This window comes from Mobula birostris, chromosome 15 (assembly GCF_030028105.1).
Source record: "Mobula birostris isolate sMobBir1 chromosome 15, sMobBir1.hap1, whole genome shotgun sequence".
NCBI lineage: Eukaryota > Metazoa > Chordata > Chondrichthyes > Myliobatiformes > Myliobatidae > Mobula > Mobula birostris.
This window is the reverse complement of record NC_092384.1, coordinates 60,557,709-60,579,121: the sequence shown is the minus strand read 5'-3', so window position 1 is coordinate 60,579,121 and position 21,413 is coordinate 60,557,709. Positions and strand designations below refer to the sequence as shown.

The following is a 21,413-nucleotide window of genomic DNA, read 5'->3' as shown; positions in this document are numbered from 1 at the left end:
GGGTCATATACTGTGTTCGGTGCTCCCGATGTGGCCTCCTGGTGAGACCCGACATAAATTGGGAGACCACTTCACCGAGCATCTACGCTCCATCCACCAGAACAAGCAGGGTTTCCCAGTGGCCATCCTTTTAATTCCACTTCCCATTCCCATTCTGATATGTCCATTCATGGCCTCCTCCACTGTCGTGATAAGGCCACACTTAGGTTGCAGGAACAACACCTTATATTCCTTTTGGGTAGCCTCCAACCGGATGGCATGAACATCGATTTCTCAAGCTTCCAGTAATGCCTCCCCTACCCTTTTCACCATTTCCCATCCCCTTTTCCCTTTCTCATGTTATCTCCTTGCCTGCCAATGCCTCCCTCTGGTGCTCCCCCATGGCCTTCCGTCTCTTTCACCAATCAACTTCCTAGCTCTTTGTTTCATCCCTCCCCCTCCAAGTTTCACCTATTGGCTCATGTTTCTCTCTCCCCTCCCTCACCTTTCAAATCTACTCCTTAGCTTTTTTGCTCCAGTCCTGTCGAAGAGCTTTGGCCCAAAATGTCGACTGTGATTTTTTCCATAGATGCTGCCTGGCCTGATGAATTCCTCCAGCATTTTGTGTGTGTTGTGGACTGAAGTGCCTGCTTCTGTATCTCTCTGTGACCAGCTGGAGAAACATAAAGGAAAACCCAACATAGATTGGGAGAGTGCTTTGTTGAGCACCTTCCCTCCATCCACAAGTAGAACTTCTCGGTGGCCACCTATTTTATTTCCAATCCCTATTCCCAGTCCAACATGTCGGTCTATGATGAAGCCACTCTTAGGTTGGAGGAGCAACACTGTCTGGGTTGCTTCCAATCTGTTGGCATGAACATCATTTTCTCTAACTCCTGGTAATTTGGCCCCATTCCTGATTCTCTCTTCTTCCATTCCCTGTTCTAGCTTCTCTCTTCTCTTTATCTGCCTATCACCTCCCTCTGGCGCCTCTCCTCCTTTCTCCTTTGGTTCATTCTCCTCTCCTATCAGATTCTTTCTTTATCAACCCCTTACCTATTACCTTCCAGCTTCTCACTTCATCTCTCCTTCCCCACCCCCCTCCTTCCCCTTCACCCGCCTTCACCTATCACCTTCTACCTTTTACTTCTTCCCCTCCCCCACCTTCTTATTTTGGCTTCTTCCCTCCTCCCTTCCGGTCCTGATGAAGGATCTTGGGCTGACATGTTTCCTCTTTATTTCTCGCCTGACCTGCTGAGCTCCACCGGCATTTTGTATGTTACTCCGGATTTCCAACGTCTGCAGAATCTCTTTTGTTGAGAGTAGTTTAGGATATTTTTAAAGATGAATGTCGCCTTTTATATTGAGAACTGAAAATAGCTGATCCTGCTAAGTGAAAATCAAAGCTGTGTAATTTATTGAGGGCCATATGTGTGTATAACAGATGATTGATTTGATGGTTTTACAGAACGGGCTATTGTTCTGAGTGAAGGGTCTGTGGCTGCTGTGGTCACAAATGAATGCTTACACAGGATGAAATACCAAACCAACCTTACCCAGTTAGAACCTCACAACAAGAAATCAATGCACATGACATGACAGGGAGACAGAAGGATTTAGAATGCCTAAAATGGGTGAACAATCAGGGAAAGGCTGTGCTACAAGTGCGCAGCAGGATTTAAATGGAAAGATGACATTATAATTTGTTAAACATTTAGCTGGTCAACTTAACAACCTATCAAGTAGCTGGGAATCAAGTATAAGACAAACATCAGTCCACAGCCTTAGAAAGCATTGCCACAGTCACATTTAAAGTTGGGGATGGCGTTGGTGGTGGTGGGGGCATGGGTGATCGGTGATGGGGAAGTGAAGATGGATGGATAAATTGGATTTTGAGAGAAAGACCATCAAAAGTAAGGAGAGTTGTGATGGATATTTGCTTCCTGGGCCGGGGGTTTCATGTTTTGCCAAGCTCGGCTTTCTAAACACAACAGCTGCCACATTTAAGATCAAACAGTTTAGCTTTTGGTTGTAAGTATGGAGCCAGTCTTCATTTCTTAAAATGTAAATGGAAAGTAGGAATCAGTTTGAAATTTAAAAACACAGCTTTGCAGCTGCTGTCTGTCTGTGCAGCAGACTGCTAGCCCTCAAACCCTGCTCAAGAGGTGCAGTATAGGACGATGGGTTATTTAATTTGGCTTGTTTCAAAACAGACAACACTGGTTAAGATGCTTTGTACAAACCAGCTTTGCAGACCAAATGGAAATAGTCATTTAGCACACCAATAATTAATTTATTAATGTTGGAAGTTAGCTTCACAGCATTAATTATGGGTAGCTGTGATCTGTGAATCGAAAAGCTTTTAGATGATTTATGTAAAACAGATATTTGAGGAAGTATGACATACGTGTGAAGCCATCCAAGTGGGAAAGATGCAGAGAGCATTTGAGACTTATTAAGAATGAGACAAGGAACCTGAAAGAAACATGGGGTGAGCTAGAATCCATTCCTTTGGCTTCGATTTCTTTGATGGATGATTTATTTGCCTGCATCGTTAATATCTTTTTTTTATCTTATAGGAATTGCACTTGTGTTTTGAATATCCTTCCTGTTTTAGTAATGGTTTGTAATTGGGAAGTGTTTAAGATAGAAATCCTCTGTGAGCTTTAAATGTGTTTTAAGAATGTTGTTTAGATTTAAACATGTATCACTGAAAATAAATGAACTGTGTTTTAAACTATTTTGTTAGCTGGAAGTGTCTTGGTAGGCAGAAGGGTCCCACTGCTTGAATAGTGGGTACTGGCAGCTAAAACTCACTGTGTAGAATAAACAGGGAAGTGAACTTGTCTTTTAAGATTGCATAGTTACAGTATAATCTCCCCATCAGGAGAGGACTTGTGGCTATTTACAGTACATCTGATGGGCTCAAGGTCTTCGAGTTTCAATCTTTGTGGTCAGCAAACCCGATATCATCACAGTGTGGGGAGAAAGAGAAAAAGAGAGATGATGAGAGAATAGGAAGAGGGGAGAGAGAAAAGATAAGGACTGGTGGGAAAATGTTGATCTTCGTTGGTGAAGGTAAATAAGTGGAAAATAGCAGCAGCAATTAGAAACAATTTTGAAGTTCAAGGTTTGCTTGTTGCCCATGATTGTAAGGACTGTTGGAAAAAATACTACTTCATGGAATTATTTCAAAGGACCTGCTCTGGGCCCAATATGTAAGTGCAATTACGAAGAAAGCAAAGCAGCATCTTTTCTTCTTTAGGAGTTTGCGAAGATTCAGCATAACATCTTAAACCATGACAAATTTCTATAGATGTGTATGGGGTGTATGGGGTGACAGGGAGGGGTAGCACTTCTGGTGGGGGAACATGTCGCGTCCTTTTCAAGGCAGTTAGTCCACCTTTGGTCCCCACCTGGCACTCAGCTCTCACTTGTGGCTCCCCGTAGCTGTTTGCATGCGACAGTGGCCACACCCCGGCAACGGCTTCGACAAGCCGGCTAAACCAGGTGAGGGTAGCCGACGGGTCTCAAACCCTCGGTGTGATAGGGAGTTGTCTATCCCAGCATGTGAAGACAGACTCTGGCGGATTGAGCGAACGAGACCTATGGAAGGTCCAACAGTCAAGAAGGCGGTCTCTGCAAGCGTCGTGGAACGTGTAGAGCAGGACAAGACACAGAAGACGTCCTGGTCATCCACTGCGCCTAGTCCCATCTCCAGCCGTCTCGACTCTGTCTTGCCACTGGATCCAGATGGGAATTGGGAAGAGAGAGTGAGGCTGACGCTACGCAACTCTCCCTCACTTAAATCCAAATCACGCGCTGGTCTTGACACCATCATAATGGTGTCGAGGTCCTCATCGACGTCAACGATGGACGAACAACTAGATGTGTAGTGGAGGGTATATTGACTGGCTACATCATAACCTAGTGAGGAAATACAAATGCCTTTGAATGGAAAATCCTACAAATGGATACAGCCCAGTTAATTACTGGTAAAGCACTCCCCACTATTGAACAGAACAGCACTAAACACTGTAAAAAGAAGCAGCATCCATCATTAGAAGCTCCCATCACCTAGGACATGTTCTTTTCTCACTGCTGCCGTCAGGAAGAAGGTACAGGAGCCTCAGAACTCACACCACCAGGTTCAGGACTTGCCCATTACTGAAATGTTCCCACAACCTACAGACTCACTTTCAAACACTCTTCATCTCATGTTCTCAATATTTATTGCTTATTTATTATTATTATTTCTTTCTTTTTGTGTTTGCACAGTTTATTGACTTTTGCACGCTCGTTGAATGCCCAGGTTGTTGCAGTCTTTCACTGATTCTGTTAGTATTACTCTATAGACATTGAGTATGCCCACAAAGCAATGAATCTCAGGGTTGTATATGGTGACATATACTTTCTTTGGTAATAAATTTATTTTGAACTAAATAAGAGATTCTGCAGATACTGGAAATCCAGACTAACACACACAAAATGATGAAAGAATTCTGCAGGTCAGGTAGCATCCATGGAGAGGAATAAAGAGTTGACATTTTGTGCTGAGGCCTTTTATCGGGACCTTCTTGTCTGGAAAGATTGACTCTTTATTTCTCTCCACAGATGCTGCCTGACTTACTGAGTTCCTACAGCATTTTGTGTGTGTTACTTCATGGAGTTAGTGTTTTCAGTGTGCCTTTATCTGATAATTTCCCTCAGCTTGGGAAATCAAGATGACAATACAATTTAAATCTTGCTCTCAGTTTAAGAACATTGATAATGTTTTGCCTCTGTACACTGAGAATAGCCATCATCACGTGGAGGATTTCAGATGTACGTAAATCATTTTGGAGATACTGCTGCTACTAAATCCCAAATTGATCCTACCTTATCTCTTTATGTTGTGCACCACACTAATGTAGTGGTTAGTGTAATGCTATAGCAGGTCAAGGCATCAAAGTTCGAATTTCAATCCTAATGTCCTTAGTAAGGAGTTCGTATGTCCTTCCTGTGGGATGCATTGATTTCCTGTAGGTGCTCCAGTTTCCTCCTACATATCAAAAACATACCAGTTAGTAGGTTAATAGGTCAATGTAAATTATCCCGTGAATAGGCTCAGGTTAAAGATTGGGAGTTGCTGGTGGAGCGGTTTGTAGGTCCAGAAGGGCCTTTTCTGCTCTGTATCTCTAAGTAAATTTTGATGGAGATAGGGTTAACATTAAGGGCAACAGCTTATCATGGAGTGGCAAGGAGACAGATGGCCAGTGACTTTTTTAATGGCAATGTGCACAACAATTGGAAAGGAAATATTGTGAATAAAAGTAAAAGGAAGTACCTCCATTAACAAAGTGCAGATATCAATATCCATGTAGTTAAACTATTTGTCAGTTTGTACAACCCCTCTTCCTGTAGTTAAGACTTTAACTGAAGTATTTCAAATTTGTTCACTCAGTGGTGTATATTTTTGATGAAATACAGTACAACTACTCTGAGTCAGTCGGCAGAGTTGGGACTAAGGTATGGGTGTGAGCCAGGCTGTGGACAAGGTCTGGATACCAAAGATCCTCTGAGAAATATTGTCCTATTGCAGATGTCATCATTTGGGTGAGGTATTGAACTAAGACAGTAACTGCTGTCCTGGGTGGATACAAAAGTCCACATAACTGAAGAGCAGACCAGTTCTTCTTGTACCCTGGTCGGTACAAAGCACTTGGCCAACAGCATGGAAAAGATGAGCAAGTTCTGACCATATTGTTTTTTGTGAGATCTTGGGTTCCTGGCTATTCTATACAGTATTACAACACTGATGGCACCATGTGTATTTCAGTGGTTGTAAATTGTTTTGCAACACTCAAGAGGGTGCTATAGAAATGTAAGACTATGTTCTGTGCTGCTGTTCAGAGTTGTTCCTTAGAATTGTTACAGCCGGGGGTGGTAATGGGGACAAGCTCCCATTACCTATTAAATGCTCCCGATGGCATACGACTCAGATAGCCTCTGACAACCAAGTCCAGCTCCCGATATTTACTTGTGGCTCAGCAACTAAGCCCGGCGGAACCAGTTTTACTGACAGGAGAAGGGAAGAGGCAGGTTACCGGTGCCTTAAACCCAGGCACTTCAGGCAGATGGGTCTCAACAGCAATGGTGGCAGCTCATCTAGGACAAGGAAAACTCTGATCTCAAACCTCTGCTGCCTTGCGGCTATACTTACATATGTGGAAGGCTTCAAAAGTAAACCCTGAGGGAAATCCGAAGCTGGGGTCCCTAAGGCAGTCCTACACTGAGTTCATCATTGACTGCTAACTGCTGCGATGCCACTGGTACTAAACTGTATTGATGGAGAGGAAGAGCCTGCTACATGGGCTACAGCTTGCTTTCCATATCATACTGCCCTGGGTTGTGTACTGGCTTTCATATCATGTGTACAGCAGGGATGCTACACCCATGGTTGACCGTGGCCAATGGAGGGCCTCAAGTATCTGAAGAGGCCAAGTTATCACTGAAGCCATAACTTAACTTTTGCTTTCATTTTGAAAAACGTTTATTAAATCCTACCCCATATTCCAGCTATGCCAGAAGAGGAGGGAAGGATGATTATGAGGGATTATTAGTCAGTCTGGTTTAGGGCCGAAGTGCCTGTGTAACTCTATGACTTGGTGGTCAGGTGAAGTTATCCAGGCCTTGGAAATCCTGCCTCTAACATGCTAAGCTTCTAGTTGCCTGTAGCATGAAGTCTGGGAATTTGAGGTACCCACAAGCAGCAAGAAGTGACACAGTTAAGATGCAAAAGTTGCAGCTTGATAACTTCATCAGTGCTGTGGTGTAATCTTAACAACCAGTCTGGGGAGATGAGCAACAGAAAACATGCTGGAGGAAGGCTTTGGTTGGAAAAGGCCAAGGCAAAGCTCTAAGTGCCTTTGAGCCACCAGGACCTCCAGTGGCCTACAAGAAAAAGCAAAGTAATCAGCATCATTAAACGTAAGTGACTTGCTCGTCATAACATTGTTAGTTTGGTATGGTCGACTTTCATGTTGCCTGCATTACAACAGCTTCAAAAGTCCTCCATTACCTTTAAAACAATTTAGTGGAACCTCACAGTCTGAAGGGTGGTTTATGAACGCAATTTTTCCTTGTTTACATTTTTTTCACCTCCTGAGCCAGTGCGCCTCTCCCCACCTTCCACCTAAAGCTCGAAGTTCTTGGAGGAGGTAATCTACTTTATTTCGGAGCCACTTCCTCATTTGGCATCGGATCCATGCCAAATCCATTGATTGAGAATGCACCTCTGCAAGGTAAAAGGTAAGGCCGATTAGGAGTAAATTCTGTGATTCATCATATGTAGTTAAAGATAACACTGACTTTTAACTAACACACATCAAATTTGCTGGTGAACGCAGCAGGCCAGGCAGCATCTCTAGGAAGAGGTGCAGTCGACGTTTCAGGCCGAGACCCTTCGTCAGGACTAACTGAAGGAAGAGTGAGTAAGGGATTTGAAAGTTGGAGGGGGAGGTGGAGATCCAAAATGATTGGAGAAGACAGGAGGGGGAGGAATGGAGCCAAGAGCTGGACAGGTGATTGGCAAAAGGGATACGAGAGGATCATGGGACAGGAGGTCCGGGAAGAAAAACAAGGGGGGGTGGACCCAGAGGATGGGCAAGAGGTATATTCAGAGGGACAGAGGGAGAAAAAAGAGAGTGAGAGAAAGAATGTGTGCATAAAAATAAGTAACAGATGGGGTACGAGGGGGAGGTGGGGCCTTAGCAGAAGTTAGAGAAGTCGATGTTCATGCCATCAGGTTGGAGGCTACCCAGACGGAATATAAGGTGTTGTTCCTCCAACCTGAGTGTGGCTTCATCTTTACAGTAGAGGAGGCCGTGGATAGACATGTCAGAATGGGAATGGGATGTGGAATTAAAATGTGTGGCCACTGGGAGATCCTGCTTTCTCTGGCGGACAGAGCGTAGATGTTCAGCAAGGCGGTCTCCCAGTCTGCGTCGGGTCTCGCCAATATATAAAAGGCCACATCGGGAGCACCGGACGCGGTATATCACCCCACCCAACTCACAGGTGAAGTGTCGCCTCATCTGGAAGGACTGTTTGGGGCACTGAATGGTGGTAAGGGAGGAAGTGTAAGGGCATGTGTAGCACTTGTTCCGCTTACACGGATAAGTGCCAGGAGGGAGATCAGTGGGTAGGGATGGGGGGGGGCGAATGGACAAGGGAGTTGCGTAGGGAGCGATCCCTGTGGAAAGCGGGGGGGGGGGGAGGGAAAGATGTGCTTAGTGGTGGGATCCCGTTGGAGGTGGCGGAAGTTACGGAGAATAATATGTTGGACCCGGAGGCTGGTGGGGTGGTAGGTGAGGACCAGGGGAACCCTATTCCTAGTGGGGTGGCGGGAGGATGGAGTGAGAGCAGATGTACGTGAAATGGGGGAGATGCGTTTAAGAGCAGAGTTGATAGTGGAGGAAGGGAAGCCCCTTTCTTTAAAAAAGGAAGATATCTCCCTCGTCATTCTAGGACCTTCCCGGACCTCCTGTCCCATGATCCTCTCGTATCCCCTTTTGCCTATCACCTGTCCAGCTCTTGGCTCCATCCCTCCCCCTCCTGTCTTCTCCTATCATTTTGGATCGCCCCCTCCCCCTCCAACTTTCAAATCCCTTACTCACTCTTCCTTCAGTTAGTCCTGACGAAGGGTCTCGGCCTGAAACGTCGACTGCACCTCTTCCTACAGATGCTGCCTGGCCTGCTGCGTTCACCAGCAACTTTGATGTGTGTTGCTTGAATTTCCAGCATCTGCAGAATTCCTGTTGTTTGCGTTTAAACTGACTTTTAACTGGTGGCAGGTAAATTATTAACTGCAATTTAACAATGACCTGATAGCAGTCAGAAGAAATGCTGTTGACTCTTTCATGGCAACAAGTTTTAAGTCAATCTAACTCTCAATGAGTACTGAAAATGAGAATAGATCATAGATTATTTGTGCTTCAACCCTATTCACCTGTCTTTCTCCTGTACCTCTTAATTCACTAACAAAAGATCCACTCACCCTACACTTCGGAAATTTGAAATGACCGAAGAGCATTTCCTCTTCCTGTTGTACAGAAAATGATTGCTGGTTTCACAATAGACTCACTTCCAAGCATGCTTCATCTCATGTTCCCGATATTTATTGCTTTATATATTTGTTATTTCTGTTTCTTCTTTTTGTATTTGCACAGTTGTTGTCTTCTGCACTTTGGCTGATGACTTAGTTGGACGGTCTTTCATTAATTTTGTTATAGTTATTATTCCATAGATTTGTTGTGTGTGGCCACAAGAAAATGAATGTCAGGGTTGTAAATGGTGAGATATTTGTACTTCGATAATAAATTTACTTTGAACTTTGAATCGTGATCAAACTTAGATTTTAATAGTATACTCCTTTGGTGTAGATTGATAGCAGTGAAAATTATTTCTCTGCATCTAAGCTATTAAATTTCTTTACTACTTAAATTTCTCATCAATTATTCTTCAACCGTTCAAACTCAGGGGAAAACAAACTATATTTATATAATCTGCCCAAGTAATTCAGTACTCTCAGGTTCTAAATGTCAAACTGTACCATCTGAAGGCCAATATATCCCTCCACAGGAGTAGTGCCCAGAAATGAATGCAATACATCAGATGGAATCTGCTCTAAACTCTATTCAAATGACACATCACTTCCTCATTATGCATTCTAGCTCCTCTGAGATAGCCAACAAACTTCTGTGAAGTTTTCTATCCTCGTCCCTGATTTGTTCAGATGAACAGATAAATCCCCTTGCTGCTCGAGAAATCCGAGTCTATCTTTGTAAAAAATATATTCAAAATTATTTATTAAGAATGCACTCCAAATTGTTTTTCTTGGATCCAGAACAGATAACCTCACACTTCCATGCACTGAAACCCTTCTGCTTTAGTTCTATGCACTCACTTGCACTCAAGGAAAGAGAAATACAAAAAATGAGGAAATGTTGTTTCATTTGTGCAAAGGTCTGGCCAGACCTCAGCTAGGTTTTGCAGATTGAATTGTAGAACAACTCCTTTCTGCTTGTAAAATGAAAGAATATGTTAATAATATTTTCTCTGCAAGGATTAGTACAATTCACAAATCAAAATTAAGTAACACCTTCACCTTCACACTTGCATAATTCTGAGTGTCTTAGTTATTAGAATGGGAGTTTTTGACAAGTTCCAACAGCCTGCTAGTTCACGGTAGTGTGGTAGCAAAGTGGGTAGTGTAACAATTTTATGGTGCCAGTGATCAGCGATCGGGGTTTCAGTTCCTGCCTCTGCCTGTACTTTCTCCCCGTTACTGTGTGGGTTTCCTCATTGTGCTTTGGTTTCCTCCCACAGGCCAAAGATGTAGGAGTTAGGGTTGATAAACTGAAGGCATGCAATGTTGGCACTGAAAACATGGCAGCACTTGTGGGCTGCCTACAGCACATATCTGTACTGTGTTTGTCATTGATGCAAATGGGCCATTTCACGGCATGTTTAGAAGTTTTGATGTACCTGTGACAAATAAAGCTAATTTTTAATCTGCCTGTCTGACTCCTGCAGATTGGAGGAAACTTTACCTTGTTTGTGTGCTCTCTTTCCAGGAACTCTCCCATATCATAACAATCCTTGACATGACTGAAGTATTTGCATACATGACCACATTCCAGTTAAAGTGACATGCTGCAGTATAGATGGATGGCAGGCAGGGTTAATTGTGATTTCTGGCTGCAGTTTGTTGAGCCCAATTACAGCGGTTCAACTAGCACAGTTGTAATTATGCTGAAATGTCACCAGTGCTGCATTACAATCATTCAATTTGTTTTTATTTCAAGTATCCTTCCCTCAAAGAGAAAATGAGCCAGCGACTTAGCTGAAGTTAATGCAATTTGCTGTGCTTCAAGATGAGGACTCCTAAGGCAACTCTTAACCCTCAGGTTGCCAACAAGTGTGTGGAAATTCTTGAATTATTTGCCCCGCCAATTTTCAGTAAATTTGAGTTTCTAGCATTGCCAAACTAATATTATAGTCGTAACAGTTTTCTAATTTCAGGGGCACTTTTATTAATGACCAAGAATTAAATATAAATAAATAAACTCACTAATGAAACAGTAGTAAGTATGAAAAATAACTTCTCCCTCTATCTCTACCTTTTCAAACTGTTGATAAAGTGAAGCTTGTAGATTATGGTTGTGGTGTTTCAATGTTTTTCACACCAACTAGAGGTAGTTGCTATTTATTTAACAGAATGGAAGTTAAATATATACATCTCTCTCTGACGTGTCAGTCCATGGCCCCATCTTGGCACTAGATAAGGCCACCCTCAGGGTGGAGGAGCAACACCTTATACTCCGACTGGGTAGCCTCCAACTTGATGGCAACAATATTGATTTCTCCTTCTGGTAAACAAATTCCTCCACCCCTCACCTTCCTTTATTCCTCTCTCTGACATTTTACCTGCCTATTACTCCCCCCTGGGTCCTCTCCTCCTTCCTTTTCTTCCATGGTACACTCTCCTTTCCTATCAGATTCATTCTTCTCCAGCCCTTGACCTTTTCTCATCCACATGGCTTCACCTATCACCTTCCAGCAAGCCTCTTTCCCCTCCTCCCATCATTTCCACCTGGCATCTTTTCCCTTCCTTCTCAGTCCTGAAGAAGGGTCTCAATCTGAAACGTCGACTGTTTATTCATTTCCATAGATGCTGCCCGACCTGCTGAGTTCCCCCAGCATTTTGTGTGTGTTACTATACACTTCTGTCCCAGTTGATGAATTTAAAACTATTTTAAACTCATGCCATTGATGCCGCATGAAGAATATAAGGGCATAAGAAATGGGAACAGGAGTGGCTATTTTCTTCAAATCTGCTCTGTCATTCATCAAAATCTTGGCTAATCTTCCAACTCAACATCAATTCGCTTTTATTTTTCCAAATCCATAATAATTTTCACAAAGCTATAGATCTCAGACTTGAAGCCAATCAATAACTGAGCCTCTACAGATAGAGGATTCTAATGAAGTAGCAAAGACTTTGATTAAAGAAGTGCTTCTTCATTTCAATCCTAAATGGCCCAGTCCTTACTTTGATGCAGTGATTCATAGTTCTCAACTGCACAGCCAAGCATAGTATACTCCCATATCATTAAAGGTGTTGACAAAGACCTTTAAAATGTGTAATTTAACCATGCCACCGCTCATGCTTCTAAGTTATAGAGAATGGGTGCCTAGCCCTCTCAATATCTCCTTATGTCAATGTCCCCAAGGCCAGGAACCAGTCTGGTAATCAATTGCAACACTCTAGCAGGAGTTCCCAGCCTTTTTTATGCCATGGACCAATACCAATAAACAAGAATCTCATGGACATCAGGTTGGAAACCACTGATCTATGGTGTATTTTATGTAAAGAGCGTTTCTTTTTTTACCAAGGCCCAATATATATGTGGTATTCCATCCTTAGACTTGTACACAAGTTCCAGTAATAAGAAAATGACATGCTTTCAGAATTGCCTGCTCTACTTGTGTGTCCACTGAATGACCAATACACTAGGATATGCTAGTCCATTTGAATATTACCATTTCCCAGAGTGTCATCATTTAAAAGAAATTGTGTGTTTCTTTATTCTCCAGTAAAGAGAACAACTATTTTTGCCCCTGTGTATTCCATATCATCATAATAAGGCAGAGGGAGAAGTGGGGAATCCGTCATCATGCCCGACGCTGGCCCCCTAGGCCTGAGTCGACATAGTAGTATTCCATATCCTCAATGTTGCCCATGGCCATTAGTTTAGACCACGTCCATAGAAAGGTCCTTGCATCCTTTATCATTGCTTCCAGTCCCACTCAGTTTTATTTTATGCCTTCAGGAATGTTACATATGGTTCCCTCAGCAAAATCATTGATACAGACTGTGAATTGCTGTGCCCAAGACCCCCTTGATATTCCACTAGTCGCAGCCTGACTTACTTATGTTGTTTTCTATCTGTTAATCTATCTATACACTCTCTCCCATCTGACCTCACTCACTAATTGTGCAGCTGCTTACTAATGGCATACTGGAAATTAGGATTGGACCAGAAACATCTGTGGGAAATGGAAGATTGATTATTCTCAATCCCTTCCAAGGTCTGCTACAAGAGGATATCTTTGAGAATTTGTGGCCCAGCTAAAGGTACTATATTTCAGTAAGGAGAATTATTTTTCAGACAAATGACAGGCCATTTATTAATATGGTAATAGTTACATGGAAAGACCCAAAAGCTAAGATACTATAAGTGTGTTTGACTTATGGTAGAGGAGGTTATGCTGAGATTTAATAAGGGTGCTCAAAATGGTTAAGGACTTAATCAGGTAAACAAACCTTACCTCTTACCTGTTCTCACCTGCCTATCACCTCGCCCTTGGGCCCCTCCTCCTTCCCTTTCTCCTATGGTCCACTCTCTTCTTCTATCAGCATGCAGCCTTCTCGCAGTGAGGTTTACCCAGACTGCCTCTGCCTCCCAGAATCCTCTCAGACAATGCAGAGTGCTAGAGCACCCAAATGATCTTCAAACCACAAATCACAGGCTCCAACAGTTCCAGAGTCACATTCAAGACGAAAATCAAACATAAAAGACATAAAAGAAGTGAAATGTATGGTTTCATGATCTACCCGGCATATGTCAACCGAAGGAGCGTTGTGTGCAGGTGCCATCTTGCCCAGAAGAAACAGCTGGGAAGGAATGGTGGAAGGGGAATGTGCTGCTTTTAAAAAGGAATTGGATACATCTTTACCAGGGTAAATTTGGAATAATTGACATATTAGCAAGTGGATACTACTGGTAATGACCCAGTACAGATGTATAGGATTGAGTAGCCTCCTGTAATGAATCAGATTATTCAGTTTATTTAAGAGTGTTTAATGTAAGGAAAATGAAGTAATTGTTACTCCAGATCTAATGCAACACAAAAAAAGACCATTAAACATTGGATCAGAACTTGGCTACTCAGCTCATTGAGTCTATTCCGTCATTCCATCATGGTTGATTTATTATCCCTCTCAACACCGTTCTCTTGTCTTCTCCCCATAACCTTTGATGCCTTGACAAACCAATAGCCTATCAACTTCCACTTTAACTATACTCAATGACTTAGCCTGCACAGCCATTCTTAGCAATGAATTCCACAGATTCACCACCCTCTGGCTCAAGAAATTCTTTTTCATATCTTTTCTAAAAGGATGTCCCTCTTATGAGGCTGTGTCCTCTGGTCTTAGACTCCCGCACTGTAGGAAACATCCTCTCCACATCCACTCTATCTTGGCCTTTCAATATTTAGTAGGTTTCAGTGAGATCCCCTTCATTGTTCTAACCTCCGGTGAGTACAGACCCTGAACAATTAACCGCTTTTCATACGTTAAACCTTTCATTCCAGGAAAATTCTTATGAACCCCCTGTGGACCCTCTGTAATGCCAGCACGTTTTTCTTAGATAAGGGGCCCACAACTCTCATAATACTCCAGGTGCAATCTGAACAGCGCCTTATAAAACCTCAGCATTATATCCTTGCTCTTACATTCTAGTCCTCTCAAAATGAATGCTAGCATTGCATTTGCCTTCCTTACCACTGACACAACCTGCAGGTTAACCTTTAGGGAATCCTGTACAACGACTCCCACGTCTCTTTGCACCTGACTTTAGAATTTTCTCCCCATTTAGAAAATAGTCTATGCCTTTATTCCTTCGACAAAAGTGGATGACCATGCAATTCCCTGCACTATATTCTATTTCCCTTGTCATGCCCACTCTCCTAATCTGTCCCAAAATCTGTAGACTTCCTACTTCCTCAACACTACATGCCCTCCATCTATCTTTGCATCATCTGCAAACTTGTCCACAAAGCCATCAACCCCATCATCCAAGTCATTGACATATAATGTGAAAGGAAGCGGTCCCAACAATGACCCCTGTGGAACACAACTAGTCACCGGTGGTCAACCAAAATAGGCCCTCTTACACTGCCTCCTGCTATTCAGCCAATCTTCTATCTATGCTAGTCTCTTTCCTGTAATATGATGGGCTCTTATCTTGTTGAACAGTGTCATGTGCGGCACCTTGTCAAAGACCTTCTGAAAATCCAAATAAACAATATCCACTAACTCCTCTTTAACTATCCTGCCTGATATTTCCTCAAAGAATTCCAACAGGTTTGTCAGGCAAGTTTTTCCCTTAAGGAAACCATGCTGACTTTGGCCCTAATTTATCATGTGCCTCCAAGTACCCTGAAACCTCATCCTTAATAATGGACTCCAACATCTTCCGAACCACTGAAAAAAACACAATAAGATAAAGAACATAATAGTAATAATAATAATAAACAATAAATACTGTATAAATACATAAGATAGCATACAGTGGTTCTACAAAGTTTGTGAACCCTGTAGCATTTTCTCTATTTCCACGTAAATATGACCTAAAATGTGAACAGATCTTCATGTAAGTCCTTAAAACTATATAAGGAGAACCCACCTAAATAAATAGCACAGAACATTATACTTGTTCATTTATTTATTGAGAAAAATGATCCAATATTACATGTATTTCTTGGTGAACCTTTGCTTTCAGTAACTGGAGTGACCTCCTTGAAGAGCAATAACTTCACCCAAGTATTTCCCGTAACTATTGATAAGTCCTACACATCAGCTTGGAGGAATTTTAAGCCATTCTTCCTTACAAAACTGCTTCAACTCTGGGATGTTGGTGGGCTGCCTTGCGTGAACTGTTTGCTTCAGGTTCTTCCACAATATTTCTATAGGATTAAGGTCAGGACTTTGACTCGGCCATTTGAAAGCACAGAATTTCTTTTTAAACCATTCTATTGTTATTTTACTCGTCTTTCAGATGATTGTCTTGTTGCATTATCCAACTTCTATTAAGTTTCAGGTGATGGACTGCTACCCTGACATTCTCCTGTAAAATGACTTAATACAATTTTGAATTAATTGTTCTTCAATGATTGCAAGCTGTCCAGGCCCTGGGGCATCAAAGCAGCCCGGAATCACAGCAGACGACGAACCTTGACCTTCGACATCGAGGCGGGCAGTCATAGGAGAAGATGAGCTGCCTGCTCTAATGGAAATAGATGACAAGATGACACCCCAGTGTCCCACCACCCCAACACCCAGGCTGCGGACAGATACTGTACCGATTCGCAGAGAATGCAGCAGTAGCCGGGAGGCGCACAGAACATCTTTAAGAAAAAAGCTGAAATAAACATGCTAATTAATTAGGTGCCACCCCACACATAATTGTCGGCCCAGATCAGAGGCGATGCAATCGGCAATCGACACTGATCTGGGCCGAAAATTACGTGTCGGGCAGCACGTAATTAATTACCATGTTTATTTCGGCTTTTTGCTTAAAGATGTGCTGGGTGCGTCCCAGCTACCGCTGGACCCTTGCGTGCTTCGTGGCAATGTATCGATTGGTGGCCCAAAGGGTGGGGGCCACTGCACCACCCAGCCTGCGATGACTCAGTCTAACACACCATCATCAGTGTGCTCGGCGCTGTTTTCCCAATTCCGGTAAGTGATACTACACTGTACATACATTATTTCTACTTTATATCGGCTGTGTATTTTTAAGTGTTATTTGGTATGATTTGGCAGCTTCATAGTTCAAAGATTACTGGAGAGCGCTTGCTCCGTGTTTTTGCCAACAGCGCTTGCGTGATATTTTCTGCGGACGGCGCTTGCGTGAGATTTTTGCTACGGGGATCTGTGCCGGCAATGGTTGTGGAAAAGTATTTCTACTTTATATAGGCTGTGTATTTATCATATCATTCCTGCTTTTACTATATGTTACTGTCATTTTAGGTTTTATGTGTTATTTGGCATGATTTGGTAGGTTATTTTTGGGTCTGTGAACGCTCACAAAATTTTCGCATATAAGTAAATGGTAATTGCTTCTTCGCTTTACGACATTTCGGCTTACGAACCATTTCATAGGAACGCTTTACCTTCGGATGGCGGGGGAAACCTGTATTCTTTCTTGTGTGTCTGTAAGCTATTGTTTTTCTTGGGCTTTGGGGCAGAAGGCATGATGGGGACAGGGAGAGGAGACGAAGACAGACTCGTGTGGAGCGTCTGATCGACCACCGTGGTTGGTCCCAGGCGGCGGGTCGAGGAGGTTGGAGGAGATCGAACGGTGGAAATAAAACTCCGTTAATTGAGCTCCAACGAAGTGGTTGAACTTTGATAAGTTTTGCACCATTTACTTTCCTTTTATGTTTTATTTCTATTAATTACATAGTTCCAGTAAGATCTATAAAGTGTAATCATTTAATTGCATATGGTGTATTGTCTGTTATTTGGCGGGGTGGGATACATCACACAGCATCCACACAAACTTGATCACCCAGTTTGGCAGGGCTGAAGGCTGCTCCCCCTAGAGGGAATCGAGCTGAGTGAGCCTGAGGCCTACCGGGGGCTACACATTTAATTGGGTTCTCTTTATCTAAGTGTTTGGACTTATGTGAAGATCTGATCACATTTTAGGTCATATTTATTCAGAAGTAGAGAAAATTCTACAGGGTTCACAAACTTTCTAGCACCACTGCATATACCTAGATTGATTGTATGTCCATTAAGTGATGCCAGACATAAGGTGTCTGTATATAAGGTGACTGACAGGAAATGATAAAGTAATGGTGGTTGGTGGTGTGGAAGGGCAGGTTAGTGGTTAGAGGTGTTGATCAGCTTTACTGCTTATGGAAAGTATCTGTTTTTGACTCTAATAGTCTCAGCATGGATGCTACATATCCTACTCCATGATGGGAGTGGGACACACAGTCTATTAGCAGGGTGGATGGGATCCTTTATGATGTTACTGGCCCTTTTCGGGCACTTCCTGTTTACATGTTCTTGATTGTGGGTTCATCAGGTCGGGCAGCATCCGTGGAAATGATCAGTCAATGTTTCGGGCCGGAACCTGACTGATCATTTCCATGGATGCTGCCCGACCTGCTGAGTTCCTCCAGCATGTTGATTGTTGCTTTGACCCCAGCATCTGCAGATTATTTTGTGTCCTCGATTGTGGGTTGGCTGGTGTCAGTGTTGGATTTGGCAGTTTTGACTACCCACTGTCGAGGCTTCCTGTCTACTGCAGTGCAGTTTCCGTACCATGCAGTGATGCAACATGATGATGGACACAGATGTGCATAATCCAGCTTTCTTCAGCCTCTTTAGAAAGTAGAAGAGTTGGTGTGTTCTCCTGACTATGTAGGATGTGTTCTGGGACCAGGAGAGGTTGAGCAAGATGAGCACTCCCAGAAATTTGAAACTGCTCCCAATTTCCACTGCCGTGCTGCCTATGTAAAAAGGAGGGGAGTAGGTGGTGCAAGTTCTCCTGAAGTTGATAACTATCTCCTTTATCTTGTTTACATTGAGGAAGAGGTTATTTGCCTGGCAACGGGCCTCGAGCTCTTCCACCTCCTGTCTGTAGGCCATCTCAATGTTGTTGCTGATGAGCCCCACCACTGTTGTATAATTGGCAAACGATAATCAGGCATTTGGGTGAGCAGTCACGTGTGAGCAGAGTGAACAGTGATGGGCTCAGCACACTGATCTAGTGGACATCGTGTTAAGGATGATGGGAAGGGAGGAGCAATTGTGCATCCTGACTATCCGAGGTCTGTTTGTTAGGAAGTTCCACAACCAATTGCACAGTGGAGTACTTAGACTGAGGAGTAGGAGTTTGTTCACAAAGGTCTGTGGGACTATAGTGTGGAATGCGGAAAAGAACTCTAAAAACAGACTTCCAATATAAGTGTCCTTGTTATCTAGGTGTGTCAGGGCCAGGTGCATGACTGATGCTTTGGCATCTGTTGTAGAGTGGTTCTGTCAGCATATCGATGAGTGTCCAATGTGGAAGGAATGGAGTCTTCAATATGTGCTATCACCAACCATTCAAAGCACTTTATGATTATTGTCATCAGTGCCACTGGACTGTAGTTGTTCAGTTCTGAAGATGTAGTGTTCTTCGGTACAGAGATGATGGTGGCTGATTTGAAGCAGGAGCAGACAGCAGCCTGGATGAGAGAAGTTTTGAAGATGTCCATGAAGGTATCAGAGAGCTGGTGTGCAGCTCTGAGTACTCAGCGTGGGATGTTGTCTGGCCCAGCTGCAGAGTCCTTCTTACGCCTGTTGTTGTCACAGACAATGGCTGCTCACATTGGAGCAGGGTAACTTTTGTGGCTGGTGTTGCATTACGTGCCTCCAAGCATTCATAAAATTTTAGATTATGAAGACACGTAGTCCCCTTTTATTGTCATTTAGTAATGCATGCATTAAGAAATGATACATTATTTCCTCTGGTGTGATATCACAAAACACAGGACAAACCAAGACTGAAAAAACTGACAAAACCACATAACTATAACATATAGTTACAACAATGCACAATACCATAACTTGATGAAGGAAGTCCGTGAGCACAGTAAAGTTCAAAGTTTCTCAAATGTCCCACATCTCACGCAGTCGGGAGAGGGAAGAAAAACTCTCCCTGCCATGCCGACCACAATCCGACTCTGAGTCATCGGAAAACTTCAAGCTCTGATCAGCTCACCAAACCAAGTACTGAGCGCCATCTCTGACCGAGTGATTTGACCTCTTTCTTGGTCACCAAAAGCAGGCAAGGCTGGGGATTTTGAGGCCTACCCTCCGGAAGAGTCCCGATCGCACAGTAACGACAGCAGTGGACAGGCGTTTCAGAAATTTCTCCAGATGTTCCTCTGTGCTTTCACGTCCACTCTCCATCAAATCAGAATTGCCCATGGCTCCTATTTAACAGATATGACATCATTTTTCACCGGAGAGCTGCGCATGCGCGGCGCACTGCCTTCTCCTCCTCCCACCTATAACAAATGAAATTTTGTTGGAGTGTCAGGGAGGGAGGCATCACTGGTGCAGTTGACGGTTTTTCCTTTCATCGTAGGTAATGCACTTGATACCAAACTAGATGCGTTGGGGATCATTATTGGACAGGTGTTCCTCAACTTTTTCTATGTAGATCTTTTTCCTCTTGAAGCCCAAGATGAGGTTTCTCCAGGCTACTCTGAGAGCTGTTCTGTCACCCTTGAAGGGAGCACCCTGGGTTTTTAGGAGGGAGTGCACATCTACAGTCAGCCAGGGCTTCTGGTTGGGCAAGGGGATGATTGTTCTTGAAATATCAACACTGTCTAGACACAGATATAGCTGGTGCCAGGTGAGGCTACATCAGTAAGTGTGTAGACCACAGTTCATCATTCTAGTTCTTAATTATATTTAACTGGTCATTCATTTCATGGCCACATTTTGGCATTTTTTGTGTATGAAAAGGCTGGCTACTTAGCAGTATCAGTTAATGTGAGAAGTTTCAGAATTCTCAGAAAGATAATATAGCAACATAAAAGTGATGTCGCACTTGATCAGAATGATTCAGTGGCAATTTGAATTACCAGTCCAATGAGAGAAACCATTGAAGTCCTTTTTCCTCAACTCACATTAGCTATAACAAATGAAAAAAACTGTCAGTGTATTCATCTTGTATCATCCAGTCTGCCCATGTAGAATGTATCCAAAGTGACGTGTGCCTCTGTCACAAAGATATACTGACATTACTCGTTCGAGCAATGAAGTGTAAAATAGTTTCACAGCCAAATGTCAATGAGCAAACTCTTTGGATGGTTGAATCAGGATTACTTCTCAGGTCAGGCGGTACTTTGCTGGCCTTAAAACTTGTCAATATGTCAAGCAAGACTTTTTAACAAAGTATGAATGAGATAATGAGGGCATGACATCCTAGTCCAGCGGTACCCTCAATTCCCGCCACAGCCTGTATGTTCTCCCTGTGACCACGTGGGTTTCCTCTGGGTGCTCTGGTTTCCTCCCACAGTCCAAAGTTGTACCAGTTGGTAGGTTAATGGGTCATTGTAAATTTCCCTGTGATTAGGTTCAGATTAAATCGGGGATTGTTAGATAGCACCGCTTGAAGGGCAGAAGGGCCTATTCCTCCCTGTATTTCAATAAATAAATAAACAAACAAAATACATAAGGTCCTTATCTCTGGTATACAACTTTTATCACATTATGCATACTGGCATATTAATACAATCACTCAGAATTACTAATAATCATTTCTGTGAGTAAAATCTGCTGTATAATAAAAGTTGATAATGACATACAGTTAAAAGAATACATAAATATGAAAGATCTGTCACTTGGCCATCTGTACCATGTCATAAATTATTGACTTAAAAATGTTTGGCTGCTTTCTCAGTTTCCAGGCTTAAAGCCAAAAGAAGGGTCTGAATTAATACAGAATGTGCATACATGCAAAACATTATCTTCATTCATGTGGCTTCTGACACAAGTTTATTCAAGCTTACAATGATTCATTTCAATTAATTGA

The 21,413-nt window shown here is 42.9% G+C and overlaps 1 long non-coding RNA gene across 1 annotated transcript; it reads right to left on the bottom strand.

The window, feature by feature from the left end:
• Positions 1-1,997: 1,997 nt before the first annotated feature.
• On the bottom strand, positions 1,998-7,252 carry LOC140210315 (uncharacterized). The gene is made up of 3 exons (XR_011889212.1): positions 7,040-7,252; positions 4,858-5,020; positions 1,998-3,906 (listed from the first exon to the last, which is right to left on the bottom strand). It is a non-coding gene; the product is annotated as an uncharacterized lncRNA (long non-coding RNA).
• Between the last annotated feature and the right edge of the window lie 14,161 nt (positions 7,253-21,413).